Source organism: Loxodonta africana, chromosome 2, assembly GCF_030014295.1.
Source record: "Loxodonta africana isolate mLoxAfr1 chromosome 2, mLoxAfr1.hap2, whole genome shotgun sequence".
NCBI lineage: Eukaryota > Metazoa > Chordata > Mammalia > Proboscidea > Elephantidae > Loxodonta > Loxodonta africana.
The window spans coordinates 214,221,327-214,236,871 of NC_087343.1; the positions used below are offsets into that span (position 1 = coordinate 214,221,327).

The 15,545-nt window shown below is 45.4% G+C and overlaps 1 protein-coding gene across 5 annotated transcripts in view; it reads left to right on the forward strand.

The window, feature by feature from the left end:
- Positions 1-7,095: 7,095 nt before the first annotated feature.
- Positions 7,096-15,545, forward strand: part of LOC100674189 (zinc finger protein 91-like) — a 51,645-nt gene continuing 43,195 nt past the window's right edge. For 2 of the 5 annotated variants that reach the window (XM_064279432.1, XM_064279434.1), the window contains exon 1: positions 11,989-15,254. The gene's annotated coding sequence lies outside the window, so the exon portion shown is untranslated. Of the gene's footprint in view, positions 7,134-11,988; positions 15,255-15,545 lie in introns of those variants that run through there. The other 3 variants (XM_064279431.1, XM_023539712.2, XM_064279433.1) reach the window with 3 other exon arrangements.

Here is a 15,545-nt window from a genome sequence, read left to right on the forward strand (position 1 = left end):
TGTGAGCCACCACCCATCTGTCACTTTGTTGTACTGTGGTGGTTTACATGTTACTATGGTAGCTGGAAGGTATGCCACCAGTATTTCCAATCCCAGCAGGATCACCTAAATGGTCAGGTTTCATTGGAGGTGCCAGATTACGATAGGCTAGGAAGAAAGGTCTGGCCATCTATTTCTACCACCCATCTGTCACTTTGTTGTACTGTGGTGGCTTACATGTTGCTGTGGTAGCTGGAAGGTATGCCACCAGTATTTCCAATCCCAGCAGGGTCACATAAATGGTCAGGTTTCAGTGGAGGTGCCAGATTACGATGGGCTAGGAAGAAAGGTCTGGCCATCTATTTCCAAAAATTAGCCAGTGAACATCCTACAGATCAGAACAGAATATTGTCCACTGAGAATCAAACATGCCAATGATAGTGAAGATGGCACAGGACCGAGCAACTTTTCATTCTGTTATATATAGGATTGCCATGGGGTAGAGCCTAATGGGCAGCTAACAACAAAGGCTCTGAGAAAGGACACAGAGCCAGAAGGGGTTGGAATTTCTCAGCCACAGATCTGCGGTTCTCAGTGTCTCCATTAAATTATGCTATTGATTTTGTTAACCATTCTTAAATCCTTCTGTGTCTAAGCACTTGTTTCATTCACAGGGTGTCTGAAGGGGGGACAAAAAAGGGATATTTAGTTAAAATCTCTGTTTTAGGAGCCCTGGTTGCACAGTGGTTAAGAGCTACGGCTGCTAACCAAAAGGTCAGCAGTTCAAACCCACCAGCCGCTCCTTGGAAACCCTACGGGGCAGTTCTACTCTGTCCTATAGGGTTGCTGTGAGTCTCAGTCGACTCCATGGCAACGAGTTTGGGGTTTTCTTTTTGCTTTTTTGGTTTAAATGTAGTAATAATAACCACCTCAAAGTAGCATAAAACTCGTATTTTCTCAGTTACTGTTGAGACTTTCACTTTTAAACCCAGGGTTCCAACTGTGCAGATGTAATTGTCAAACCCCACATGGCCCTGACAGGATCACATTTCTAGGTGTGTGATTTAAAGTGCTGTGGAGACCCACAGCTTTTAAATACCTGGATTTGATTAAGTCTGGACAAAGGATTCCTGACCTCTGGGGGCCCTCAGGTCTTTGCCCATGGAGAGGAGAGAGGTAAAGGACCCCACAGGAGGGTTCCCAGTGGCAGGATGTAAGTCTTGGACCCCTTTTCCTTTGCGGCTATGAGTCCCCTTTTTGCCTGGGTACTCCTGTATTTCCCCTGGCAGAGACCTGGAGTCAAGTTCCTGCCAACCCATTTACTTAGGTATTCGAACATGAACAAATTACTGGACTTGCTCTGCCTGTATTTCTTTATTCTTAAAAGTGAACAAATAACATCTCTCAGGCACGTTCACTGCCCTAACTTTAAGACACTGCTACCTGGCCCCACCTCTCAGCCCTGCTCCCCATGCAGCCCCAGCCTTATGCAAACACCCCCTCCACCTCTCTGAGATCTCACCGCGTTTCTGCTCTTAGCCTGTAGGTAAAATAGATGTTGGGATACTCACGCCGCTGGATGCTCACTGCACTGGGGCCATTGGAGCTGCCTGAGGGGTGAGGGGCGGTTACCACCAGGGAAGACATGGGCTCACACTGCTGTCCAGGTAGAGGGGCCACCTCATCAGGCTTAGTGGCCCTCAGGAAAACGCCATTCTACAAGCACTGTGCTTACCTGGGGCTGTAGTCTCTCCTGAAGGTAAGAATAGTTCAACAGGCAGTGTTTCTGCGGACTGCCTAGCACCCCACCCCTGCCCCACATCACGTCCTCTCTGATGTTCCACGACCTGGATGTTTGAGTCACACCAGCCTCACAGCTCAGAAGACTGCACCTGCCCTCAGAAAGGCCTTTGAATTAATAGTTTTTCCCCTTTTGATGAGGAAAATGTCTCAGCTTCCAATATGATGTGGCCGACACAACAGTAGTCTTTGACCCTACGGTTTGAAACATTAGGTAGCAGCTGTGATCCACAGGACACCAAAAAGATTCCTGTGGATGAGAAGGGTGAGAATAAAGTCCTGTTGAGCTTAATGACCTGCAGGCCCAGGAAGTCAGGGGGGCCTGGAGATAGGATCAGGCCCCACCCTGTGCTGTTCCTGCCCCCGTCCCCACCCTGCTTGTGCACCAGCCACGCCCCATTCAAACAATCTACCTCCCATGCCTGGTCACTGTCTAAGCCCTGCCTCCTGCACCACACCTCCTACATCCTGCTTCCCTGCACTTTCCTGCTAACTGGGAAGTCTACTATGAGTAAAAGTTCCTTGCGGTGAGTGAGTTTCCATCTTTCTAGTTCAGACCTGTGCTTGCCATCGTTTCCAGCAGTCTTCCTCACCCCATACTCCACACCCGGACAGGGGTGGCTGAGGATGTTAAAGTCCCTCCACCACCCACCCCACGCAGGTCCCAGCCCACCACTTAAGTCTCCTTGGCTGGCCCAATCCTGTTATGTGCTGAAGTGGCCCTTATTAGTGAATCTTTATCAAAAACGGAAATCCTGGTGACTTCGTAGTTAAGAGCTAAGGCTGCTAACTAAAATGCGAGCAGTTGTAATCTACCAGGCGCTCCATGGAAACCCTATGGGGCAGTTCTACTCTGTCCTATAGGGTCAGTATTAGTCGGAATCCACTTCACCGCCAAGAGTTTGATTTTTTGCTGCTTTTTTTTTTTTTTTAATCAAAAACGCTGCTTTCAGAAGTCAACCTGTTGCATACACAAAAACATGTTATTTAAAAAATGACGAAATAAATACACATGGTGTTTGGAAAATGTATCAAATAGTTTTCAGATGTGTAACACTGAAGATTTCCTGCCTGCCCAACGACCTCGTGGTAAACTGCTCTTAGTTTGGCCTTGCCTGACCAGATGTTTTATGTGCACTACGTATGCGATTTGTACATTTATATTGGTGTCATTTTCAACATTACCAACAGGGACGGCACACCACTCCTGTGCAGCTGTGGCGACCGCTGCGGAGGGAGGGGCCCCAGCTTCAAGCTGCAGTTATGGCCTGTCTTGGCGGCTCCTGCAGGGGAAGGCCTGGGTGGGACTTGTTCCCTGGAGGACCAAGGACCACATAGGTGTATGGTGTTGGGGAGGAACACCTTGACAAATGATGCGTCCAGGGCTGGCCAGAGTCACTGGGCTCTGAAGCAGCTAGCCAGGGTCAGGGTGGCCCAAGGCCTACCGTCTCTAGACAGGTGACTCCACCCTGGGCATGTACCTCTTACCTGTAAAGAGGATGTTGAGGTGTGGATCCTTGTCCGGCACAGCCCCCGCACTCCTCCTTAGCGCCTCCTGACCAGCACCTGCCCCTCCACAGTGGGAGAGACAACAGCTTGGTGAATGAATGCCTTCTCTGAAGACCCCAGAGGCCTGGGATCTGCAGGCCCAACTAAGAAAAGTTACTGCCCTAATGTCACCTTTGAACCCAGAACTGTGCCATCTTGGGGGAGTCGCCCCACTGTTCATGGGCGTCAGGGGAGATGTCATGCATGACCTTGGTCGCCATGGGAGGTGGACGTGTCTCTAGACCCCACGTACCCTAACTAAGGCGTTAAGCACTTGTTGCGGCTGTACAGGGTGGGGATATGGGGGACAGGAGGTCTTTGGTGTGTTTTCCTTTGCTTTTTGAATAATGGCCAGCTCCTTTCTGCCTATCCACTCTGCACATACCAGCCTCAGGACCTTTGCACGTGCTGCATCATACACCTAGAAAGTCCTTTTACTGTCCCAGGAGCCATCAGTCTTTGTTCAGTCATCATATTTACCCTCAGGCTTCCTTGACTGCCCAGGTGTGCTCCTGCCCACCAGCCAGCTTTGTTTTCTTCAGTGTCTTTCTTCTCCCACTGGAGCAATCCCGTGAGGGCAGGCTCTGTGTATCCCAGGCTCTGCAGAGAGGTAGCATGCACAGACGAGGTGCATAACCAGCCAGATGCCAGCCTTCCACCTGACCTGATAGTTAATGCCTTCCCACAGGTGTTCGGTGCCCCTACACCCACTAGGTAGACCTGCTGGGGTCACATCTTACCCGCCGTGCATGCCCAGGAGGAGACCCTCTCAGGGGCACCTTTGATGCCTCACAGCCTCCCCTTTCTGTCTCAGGAACCTATTCCCCGGATATTTGCCTTCCCCAGCATACTTGCGCCCTGCGCCCTGCTATACTGGACAGGGGTAGCCTGGCATGTGGGATTAGAGTGGCGTAGGCCTTCCCTCTCTTGCCCTCAAATGTGTGGCACGGGTGATCTTTTTATTGTCTCTAGTTTTGTCTTTTCTATATAGTGGCTTCTTTCACTTAGAACATACACTTGAGGTTCACTCATAGGATTCCATGGCTTCGTAACTCAGTTTTTAAAAATTGTTTAGTGGAATTCCATCATCTACATGTACCACAGGTTGTTAATTCATGCACCCACTGAAGGATATCTTGGTTGCTTCCAGTTTTTGGCAATTTTGAATAAAGTTGCTATAAACACTTGTGCAGCTTTTTTATGTGAGCATACATTTCAACTTACTTGGATAAGTACTGAGAGGAAAGATTGCTGAGTCACATGGTGTCATGGTTAAAGTTATGTGCCAGCTTAGCTGGGTCATGATTCTGTGGTTTGGCAGTTATGTAATGATGGTATTATGTAATGATGTAGTCATCCTCCATGATGTTATCTGATTTGATCTGCCAATCAGTTTCAGGGGAATTTCTTCAGGCTTGTGTCCTGCCTACAATATATATATGGACGTTCTGGCAAAGCTTGCTTGCTCGCTCCAGATCCTATGTCTGGCTTATCATCATCTGACCCCCAGTACTGCATGCCATGTTGGAATTTGTTAGCTTCCACAGTCCGTGAGCCAACAGCCTGCAAGCCTGCCAACTGATGTGGCAATCTTGTGTTCATCAGCTCCTGTGGCTGCGTGAATCAGGAGAAGCCCCCAGCCTGACGCTTGACCCACACACTTGGGATTTGCGAGCCTCTTTAATTGCATGAGTCATTTTCCTGAGATTAAACTCCCTGTCTATGTATATATATATATATGTGTACCCCACTGGTTCGCTTTTCTACAGAATCCAGCCTAAGACATATGGGTAGCCTATGTGTAGCTTTGAAGAACCTGCTGGACTGTCTTCCAAAGTAGCTGTATCATTTTGTGTACCCAGCAGCGATGAGTGAGAGTTCCTGTTGCCCCACATCCTCACCAGCACTTGGTGTTGTCAGTGTTTTAGATTTTAGCCATTCTAATAGACGTAGTGGAAAATGTGATGGAAAATTCAATAGGATGTCCTCATCGAGATATTTATGAAGGACATATGGCCTTCCCAGGTATTTGGTTTCAATCACGAAACCATCATATGGTGTGCATTGTCATCTAAAAGAGGGTTGATTCCAATAGATCTCAGAAGTCTTCCAGATAAAACCACCTTAAAGACCAGCTCATCTACCTGGGGATGAGGCAGCTGAAGAGGAATTTTAACAAAACTGAGGATAATACTCGACTTATAAGTCAGGAATTCCTCAAGCAAAATAATGAGAGGGGCCAAGAGCCTGCTGTCCACAACTCATCACTGAAGAGTGCAGCCAGGAGTTTCCCCCTCTGTACTGCTCTCTCGTGCGTCCTGAAGCCACACATTCCACAATGGGGAGAGGGGGCTCAGTGTCCAATAGGTCTACTTTCTGGGCCAAGACATCCAGGAAGCTCTCTGTATCTTGTGGCAGCTCAGTATGGGATACTACATGGGGCATCCACCCTTGCATTAGGCCTGTACACACATTAAAGAAACACTTCCAGTATTGTTCAGTGACATCACTGTTCATTCTCTGAACATAAGGCAGCCTCCTTGGCCCCACAGAGCATCCCAATATCTGAGAGCTGAAGGAACAGAAGCCTTGAGGAGAAGCCTCCGGGCCACCACTCCACCTTCCCCTTGTCAGGCTGGGCTGGGACCCGCTTAGGGAATGAGTGACAGCTGTAAACCCCTCAGGGCACCTAGCACTCAGGAAGCCTCCATGTCTGTCAGAGTCAGGGAACTCTTTGAGTGTAAAGAGTGAGGTGTGTGGAAAGACGGGTGACAGGGCTCAGCGGGGACAGGATGATGAAGTCCTGTAAATCTAGGACCTGAAAGCAAGATAAACATTGTCCCCAACTTCCTGACTCAGTAAACACAGGCTCAGCCTTGCCATACTCCCTAGATTAGGCTGCATGAACATTTTGTTCTGGGATGAAGGGGTTGAAGAAAGCCTCAGTTCCTTTCCAGAGTCAACCACGGTGGGCTCACAAGCCAAAGCAGCAAATAAGACCCAGCTCAACCCTGGTCCAACCCTCCTCTCTTTCCCTCACCATTATTCAAAGAGGACCCTGTTTTAGGATCTAGGAAAGGAAGACCCTTCCCATTCTGTCACCTGGGGACAAAGGTAAAGACGTAAAGGCAGTGAATCTAAAAGAAGCATCCCAATCCTCTCACTTTCACCAATAATAGAAACCCACAGGACACCACAGAAGAAACGCTGCTTCCTGAAGGGACAGTTTCCTAAAACTCCAGCATACCTAACTGGAAGCTAGTTACAGATGCTAGCATAGATTTTTGCAGCTATCCTGGCCTAAATGACTACTGACCGTTGACACTGCCTACCTGCTGGAGGTTGTGAATAGTAATATGACCTTAGGCTCTTCAGATAAAGACTTAAGTAGAACTAAAAGTGGAAAAGTCAAAGTTAAGTAACGTTCATCCAAACTGAAAATTTTTTTACTGGGTTTTAGACCTGGAGCAGTGTTTCCAAGCTGTAGCATATAAAACATGGAACCCGTGGAGGGCCTCTTAAAGGGATTCCTGGGCCTACGTTCATGTGATCCGCTCCACTCTGCCTCTTGTCATCGCAGGCCCCACCCCCTGCTCCGCCCTCCTCCGTTCATTTGTGTTTCTCGTCCCCGCCGATTCACAGCTCCGCCTTCTCACCCCGCCCTTTGTTATGCCAGGCTGGCCCCCTGCACATTCCCGCCCCACCCCTTCACACTCCAGGCCACGCCCCCGAGTAGCCCCGCCCCGGTGCGGCGTTTCCTGTCCAAACGGAAGAGGCTCCCTGGGAGGACAGTTCCGGGAGGTTAGGTGAGTGACTTTTTCTGATTCAAATCCAAGCTTCGCGACCACCCCCAGCCCCATCCTTCCCGCTCGGAATCCGGGGGTTCCTGCGGACTTTGAACACCCCTACCCACCCGGCTCCCGCCCCGGATCCGGGTCCGTTTCCTGTTAAAGCAGCTCAGTGGTCCGCCCGGCCTCCCCCTCTCCGGCCGGTGACCCACCTGCCCCCTTTCCTGTCGGAGCCCTTCCCCGACCCCTCCCCGGAGAGGCCCCGCGGGGTGGTCGCCTGCGCCCCCAGCCCGGTCCCCTGGGCTCTCAGGGCGGCGCCGGCCGCGCCCCATGCCGCGAATCAGGTAGTTTTGTTTATCTCGTCATTTTCAATCAGGTGATCTGTTTCTTTCATTCCTGAAGCTTATCATTTCTCTAAGGTTTTATTGATATTTAGTTCATTTTAATACGAAAATTGGGTTTTTCTGTTTTGTCTTCTTTGGATTACAGGCTTGAACAGTCTGTTTCGTTTCAATCCCCGCCTCTCCTTTTTGTTTTTTTTTTTTTTTTTTTTAACGTCTCTGGGTGGCCCCTAAGGTTTTTGCTGGTGTCAACCAAAAAAACCAAACCCAGTGCCGTCGAGTCAATTCCTATTCAAAGCGACCCTATAGGACAGAGCAGAACTGCCCCGTAGAGTTTCCAAGGAGCGCCTGGCGGATTCGAAGTGCTGACCCTTTTGTTAGCAACCTAGCACTCCACCACTAAGCCACCAGGGTTTCCTTTGCTGGTGTACTAACCTAAAAAAATGGATGGCGATTTGAACTGGCAGGTGACACTGCGGGAGACGCCTGTGCTTTTATAAAGATTGCAGCCAAGAAAACCCTGTCCTGCATTTCTGCTCTGTAACGCGTGGGGTCGCCCTGAGAGGAAATCCACTCCAGGGCAGTGGGTTTTTAATTTTCTTGTAAGGTTTTGTTTTCAAAGATACAATTATTTCAAGATCATTGCTTTGAGCATGTTCCCTGGTTGAATACTTTGATTCTTAGTGGTGACAATGACTTTAAGTTGGTCGTTTTCCACTTTTCACATAGATTATAAAAAGCGTTTTTGTAATCACGCCTATGTATATAAACTGTTTTCGCTTTTTAATGTGTTTCGTTTCGCTTGCACTGTCTGACTTTTGTTTACTTTCATTTTGATTTCACTGCAAGAATTGTGGCCTCCCGATTTTCTTTTTTTTTTTTTTAAAAAAAAGCAAGATTGTTTCATAGCTTTATTTCTAATTGAAGACAACACAATATCCAGAAGTAGGAGAATTGTTAAATACGGTGAGATATCATCTTATTTGAAATTAGCTGACATTTTCTTTATGACTCATTACAGGGCCATATTTGATGAGTGTTCAGTCAGTGTATCCAAATGTCTTTGATAAAGGTTCAGTTTGTATTCACTAATTTGTTGTTGCTAGGTGTCCTCAAGTTGATTCCGACTGATGACACTGTGTGACAGAGTAGAACTGCCCCATAGAAATTTCTAAGCTGTAATCTTTATGGGCACGTACTTTGGATATGTTATCAGGAGGGGCCAGTCCCTGCAGAAGGACGTCATGCTTGGTACAGGGTCAGTGAAAAATAGGAAGACCCTCAGCGACATGGATTGACACAGTGGCTGCAACAATGGGTTCAAACAGCAACAATTGTAAGGATGATGCAGGACCAGGCAGTGTTTCATTCTGTTGTAGATACGGTTGCTGTGAGTCAGAATGTACTGTATGGCATCTAACAACAACAACAGTCTTCATGGGAGCAGATTGCCAGGTCTTGAGTTCAAATGCCCATCCTTTCATTTAGTCACCAGTGTTTAACCATTGTGCCATCAGGGCTCCTTGTTCACTAATTTAGATATACTAAATTCTCAATATTCTTAACATTTTATTGCATTATAGACATGGTGATTTCACTGGGAATTGTTTTTAATTTTTCCCTTGAAGCTTAATGATTAATGAATTTTTCGTTTATATGGGTGTTTCTATTTAGTCATGTTTTCAGCATAGGTTTTTATGTGCATACATAGACTTGAATAGTTTATCTTCATGTTGCCTTTTCCCTTTTGTTAGTTGCCATTGAGTTGATTTTGCCTCATGACAAACCCATGTGTTACAGAGGACTGTTCCATAGGTTTTCTTGGCTATGTTCTTCGTAGATAATGAAGGCACTGTTTGTTCACTGTAAGTTCTTATTGCAGTAAGGATGCTCTAATGGGCAGTCATGTTGCTTTCCTTTGTAATGCACACAGATGTCCCAAGAGCAATCTTCCTTTATTATTTTTTTTTAGAAGATAATTAAATTAAGTACTACTGGAGTTAAAGTACTGCCATAGTTAGGGAAACTTGACGTTAAGGGTATTGTCCTCCAGACTGCCAAATCTGCAAGACATCTGATACCAACTGCAAGTTAGGAGTTTACCAAAACCACCCTCAGGTTCCATATAGAAAGACTCTCAGAACTTACTGGGAGTGATTATACTCTCGATCACATTTTTACGGGGAAAACATAGAAATGAGAACCAGCCAAAGAAAAGACACATAGGGCAGAGTACAGAACGGTTCCAAATACCAAGCTTCCATGTCCTTAGGATGTGATCAGTGGCATTGATGGTGACAATACCCATGGGTTATTGCCAACCCTAGCTGATCACATGAACCTCAGTGTCCAGAATTTTTTTTGAGTATTCGTCACATAGGCATTACTGATTGAATTGTTGCTCATGGGGCTGAACTCCAGCCCTCCACTTGCCTCCCATCCCCTAAATCAGCCTGGTATCTTGGGGCCCAAAGCCCTGTCATGAGAAACCCAAACTCCCATTTTGTAAATGCCTCGGCATCCCTTTCCTTCCAGCCTGTGCTGAAATATTACTTATTTCTAAAGATCAGGTCTGCTTGCCTTCCTAATCAACTCACCCTCACACCCCTGTACATAATCCCAGATAATCATCCAGAGGAAGTTCCTCTCCTCACTAGGTCTCTGTTTCCCTGCCCACATGTCACATCCAGGAACCCAGATGAGGAACGCATGCCCTCTGCCACATTCGCGTCCCCAGACCCCCAGGTTTCCTGCCACGTGTTTTAAATTAACCAATAGTCACTAAGCTCATGAAAGAAAGTGTACTCCACCCCCTTGAACCCTGTTAAAGGCAGAGCCCAGGTCTCTCTGCACTGTCTTTGATTCTCCACTTCTTTGGCTCTCATGTGAACTCTGTGGCACTCCAGTGTGTGTTTCTCCAGGCCCTGTGAGTAATAAACAATCATTTCTTTGTTTTGGTTGTTGAATGTTAAAGGGCAGCTTTGTAATCAAAGAAACCCCATCTAATTTCCACACAGCTGGTCTCACCACCTGACCCCCTCTGGGTGGCTGTGTGTTTCCTCCTGCAGTTGGCTCTCATTTGTCTGTACATATTTGTCTAGTATTAACACAAGCCCCAACTCTCTAATCACATGACCAGTTTCCACCTCTAACTATCACATATGGGGGAACCTCGGTGGCGTAGTGCTTAAGACGTACAGCTGCTAACTAAAAGGTCAGCAGTTCAAATCCATCAGGCTCTCCTTGGACATCCTATGGGGTAAGTCTTTTCCGTCCTGTAGGGTCGCTATGAGTCGAAATCAACTCACGGCAATGGGTTTGGTATGGGTTTAATCACATGTGGACCAAGGGGCCCACCAGTAAACACAAAGACAGTCCTATCACTCTGGAAATACCAAGGGTTTAGGGATTACCTCCCAGGAGCCAGGGCAAAGGGCAGACCTCTCTTTTTTGTTGTTAGTTGCCATTAAGTCCATTCTGGCTCATGTTGACCCCATCCTGCAGAGTAGAGCTGCTCCATACGATATTCAAGGCTGTGACTTCTCGAAATCATATGGCTAGGCATATCTTCCAAGGAACCTCTGGGTGGGTTCAAACCATCAACCTTTTGGCTAGTAGTCAGCACTTGACTGTGCTGCCCAGCCGCCAGAGTGCTCTCTTTAGGTGAGATCACATTCTCTGCTAAAGAAGCAGTACTTAAACGTGTCCATTGTACTAAAATACTGAAAAACATCAACAGAAAATGATAATGAAAATCTAGCTAGAAAATCCATCATTGAGAGACCACTGCTCTTTTTTTGGTTAATTTTGCTGTTGGTTTGGGTGCACCGTAGGTTTCTTTAAAAGACCTCATTTCATGAATAAGTTTTATGTATTTTCCCCATGGCATTAAATATTTTTACACTATCGTGTGAATGAGGAGCCCTGGTGGTGGAATGGTTAAACGCACAGCTGCTGACTGGTGGTTTAACCTGCCCAGCTGCCCTGTAGGAGAAGGACCTGGCAGTCTACTTCTATAAAGATTACAGCTTAGAAAACCCTATGGGGCAGTTGTACTCTGTCACATGGGGTCACTAGGAGTCGGAATTGACTTGACCACAGCTGATAACAACAGCAACTACATGTTAAAAATAAACCAAACCCATTGCCATGGAGTCAATTCTGACTCCTAGTGATCCTATAGTACAGAGTAGAACTGCCCCATAGGATTTCCAGGGAGCAACTAGTGGATTTGAACTGAAGACCTTTTGTTTAGCAGGTGAGCTCTTAAATGCTGTGCCGCCAGGGCTCCAAAATCATGTTGAAAGTAGTAAAAATGTTCTTCTTTTTATTGTCAGGCACTGTCAGTTTGGTGCAGACTCCTAGCCACCCTATGCACAGCAGAAGGAAATACTACCTGGTCTTGCACCATCCTCCCAGTCATTGCTATGTTTGAGCCCATTGTTGGAGCCATCGTGTCAGTCCATCTCATTGAGGGTCTTCTTCTGTTTCGCTGACCCTGTACTTTACCAAGCATGATGTCCTTCTGCAGGGACTGGTGCCGCGTGGTAATATGTCCAAAGTACATGAGACTAAGTCTTACCTTCCTCGCTTCTAAGGAGCATTCTGACGGTACTTCTTTCAAGATAGATTTGTTCGTTTTCTGGCAGTCCATGGTATATTCATTATTCTTCACAAATATCATAATTTAAATGAATCACTTCTTCAGTCTTCCTTATTCATTGTCCAGCTTTCACATGCATTTGAGGGAATTGAAAATACCATGGCTTGGGTCAGAAGCAACTTAGCCTCCACAGTGACATCTTTGCTTTTTAACACTTTAAAGAGGTGTTTTGTAGCAGATTTGCCCCATGCAATGAGTCTCTTGATTTCTTGACTGCTGCTCCCATGGGTGTTGATTGTGCATCCAAGTAAAATGAAACCCTTGACAACTTCAATCTTTTCTCCATTTATCTTGTGGTCTTTGATCTTCATCAGTAAGTGCTTCAAGTTCTTTTCACTTTTAGCAAGCAAGGTTTGCTATCTGCATACCGCAGACTGTTAATGATTCTTCCTCCAATTCTCAGGCCACATTCTTCTTCATATAGTCCAGGTTCTCAGATTATTTGTTCAGCATACAGATTGAATATCATCATAGGGTCGCTCTGAGTGGGAATTGACTCGACGGCAGTGGGTTATACAGATTGAATAAGTGTGGTGAAAGGATACAACCCTGATGCACACCTTTCCTGATTTTAAACCATGCAGTATCCCCTTATTCTGTTCAAACAACTGCCTCTTGGTCAGCGTACAGCTTCTGCATGAGAGCAGTTAAGTGTTTTGGAATTCCCATTTTCTGCAGTGTTAAAAAAAAGAAAAAAAATTTTTTTTTTTTTTTATCCATAATTCCTTATGATCCATACAGTTAAATGCCTTTGCATAGTCAGTAGAACACAGGAAGCCATCTTTTTGGTGGTATCCTCTGCTCTCAGCCTATAGCCATCTGACATGAGCAATGATATCCCTCGCTCTACATCCTCTTCTGAATCCAGTTTGAATTTTCTGGCAGCTCCGTGTCAATGTATTGCTGCAACCATTTTTAAATTATCTTCAGCAGAATTTTACTTGTGTGTGATAGTATTGATATTGTTCAATAATTTCCATATTCTGTTGGATTATGTTTCCTTGGAACGGGCACAACTATGTATGTCTTCCAGTCAGTTGGCCAGGTAGCTTTGTTCCACATTTTGTGGCATATACTGGTGAGCGTGTCTAGCACTGCATCCATTTGTTGAAACATCTGAATTGGTATTCTTATCAATTCCTGGACTCTTGTTTTAAAAAATAGTAGTAGCAAAAGTAGAAACTAATTTGTATATGCATATGTGTGCACATATATCCCAAAACCCACTGCCATTGAGTCGATTCCGACTCATAGCGACCGTAAAGGACAGAGTAGAACTGCCCCATGGAGTTTCCAAGGAGCGCCTGGCGGATTCGAACTGCTGACGTCTTGGTTAGCAGGCGTAGCACTTAACCACTGTGGCACCGGGGTTTCCATGTGCATACATGGTGACCTCGTAATTCTTTGTTGTTGCTTTTTAACGTGTTTCAAGTTGCTTTAGTTAGGAAACCGTCTGTCAGTGTCATTTCAATAGTGTATATTTTATTGATGTTTTGATTCCTTGGGTTCAATTCTAGAACCCAGCCCTCTGCATCCTGCCAGTTATTAAGATGCTTGACTCAAGGCAAGTTAGATTTTGTGAGACAGTTTTCTTCTCTGTCAAGTGAGAACAGATCATTTCCGTTATGATCACAAGGTTAGATCCTAACGTTTATCTAAAGACTCTTATTGACGGTTTGTCATCCCTAATGGGATGACTTCTTGTCTGGTTCATCTGAGAAATTATACGTCACTTGGTGGATACCAAAACCAAAAAGCCACACCCATTGCCTTCAAGTCAAATCTGACTCATAGCGACCCTAGCGGGCAGAAGAGAAATGCCCCATGGGTTTTCCAAGGAGTGGCTTTTAGATTTGCACTGTTGAACTTTTGGTTAGCAACCTTGGTTAAGAAAACCACTGGTTGAATTGAGTTTTCATTTCTATTTTTGTTTTATCCTCCACACAATTATAAAGTCTACAGTGGATCTCATATCTTTAGTGTCACTCAGGCAATAACTTCCTGTTCTCTCCTCGCCTGAGTACCTGGTAGCAACTAGTAAACTTTGCTGTTTGTGCTTTAATCATAGGTTAAAATTAGGCCTATATAACTTGCTCAAAATTATCTTATATGGACCCATCCATACTCCTTAATCGAAACTGAGTCGTATACCTCTTGCTTCCCCTCATATTATGTGCAAATAAGAACACCCCCCACCACCAACACCGCTCCATGAACCATTGGAAAATGTGTTTTTCATGTTAGCTACCATTGATACACAAGGCTTTGTCCCTAGATTTCCTCCAGAAGGAGGCGTATGCTTGGTTCCTGCTTAGCGGGCTTTGTAAAGGGGCATAATGTTGGAGAACTACAGGAACCTGGTCTACCTGGTGAGGTGGGAGAAGCCAGGATCTGCCCTTGGATGTCTTTGCATTTTCCATTTTGAGTCTTTTGAGAGCCCCTGCCTTTTTTTGATCGAGTTTCCATTTCCTTCTTTATGTGAATGATTGAGGTTTTGTTGGTTCGGATCTGAAGAGCTTTAAAACATGGCATCTGGTCTTCTACCTTCCCCTTTCTTCAAATGATCTGCCCTGAATTCATGGTGGTTCCAGAACTTGAGTGTGGATAAAATCTGTGGCCAGCATTTCAAACCCATTGTCCTGGTTATTTCCCTGTGGTTTTTGATTTAGTAGTTCACAGAAGAGTGCATATAGGCCTGCATCTTTAAAATAATCCCTTAGCATTTAGGTGGAAGAGTGCAGGGGTCCCTTTTTTTACACAAAAATATTGTATGATATATATAACTAAAATTTTGCTGTTGTCACCATTTTTAAGTGTGCAGTTTAGTGACATTAAATACATTAACAATGGTATGTGGCCAAGTCCACCATCTGATTCCAAAACTTCTTCATCATTCCTCACAGATAGTCCGTACCCCTTTAGCAGTAACTCCTCATTCTCTCCTCAAGAAGTCCCTGCAGCCACTAATAAACTTTGGTCTCTATGTTTTTGCCTGTTCTGCTTGTATCATGTAGGTTATATTGTGGAATATTTGACCTGTTGTGTCTTCCTGATTTCACTTAGCATCATGTTTTCAAGGTTCATCCATGGCGAAGCATGAACAGAATTTCTTTTATGCCTGAGCAGTATCTCATGGTATGTGTTTTTTTTTTTAAGTCCATTCATCTGTTAATGGGTACTTGAGTTGTTTCTACCTTTTGACTATTGTGAATAATTTCTCAGTGAGCATTGGTTTACAAGTATCTTTTTGAATCCCTGATTTCAAGTCTTTTGGTTGGGTTTAAACTGCCAGTCTAGGAGTGGAGTGTCTGGGTCATATGGTAATTTTAATGTTTAACTTTTTGAGGAATTGCCAAACTGTTTTCCACAGTGTTCATGCTGTTTTACATTCTCACCCACAGTGTGTGAGGGTTCCAATTTCTCTAC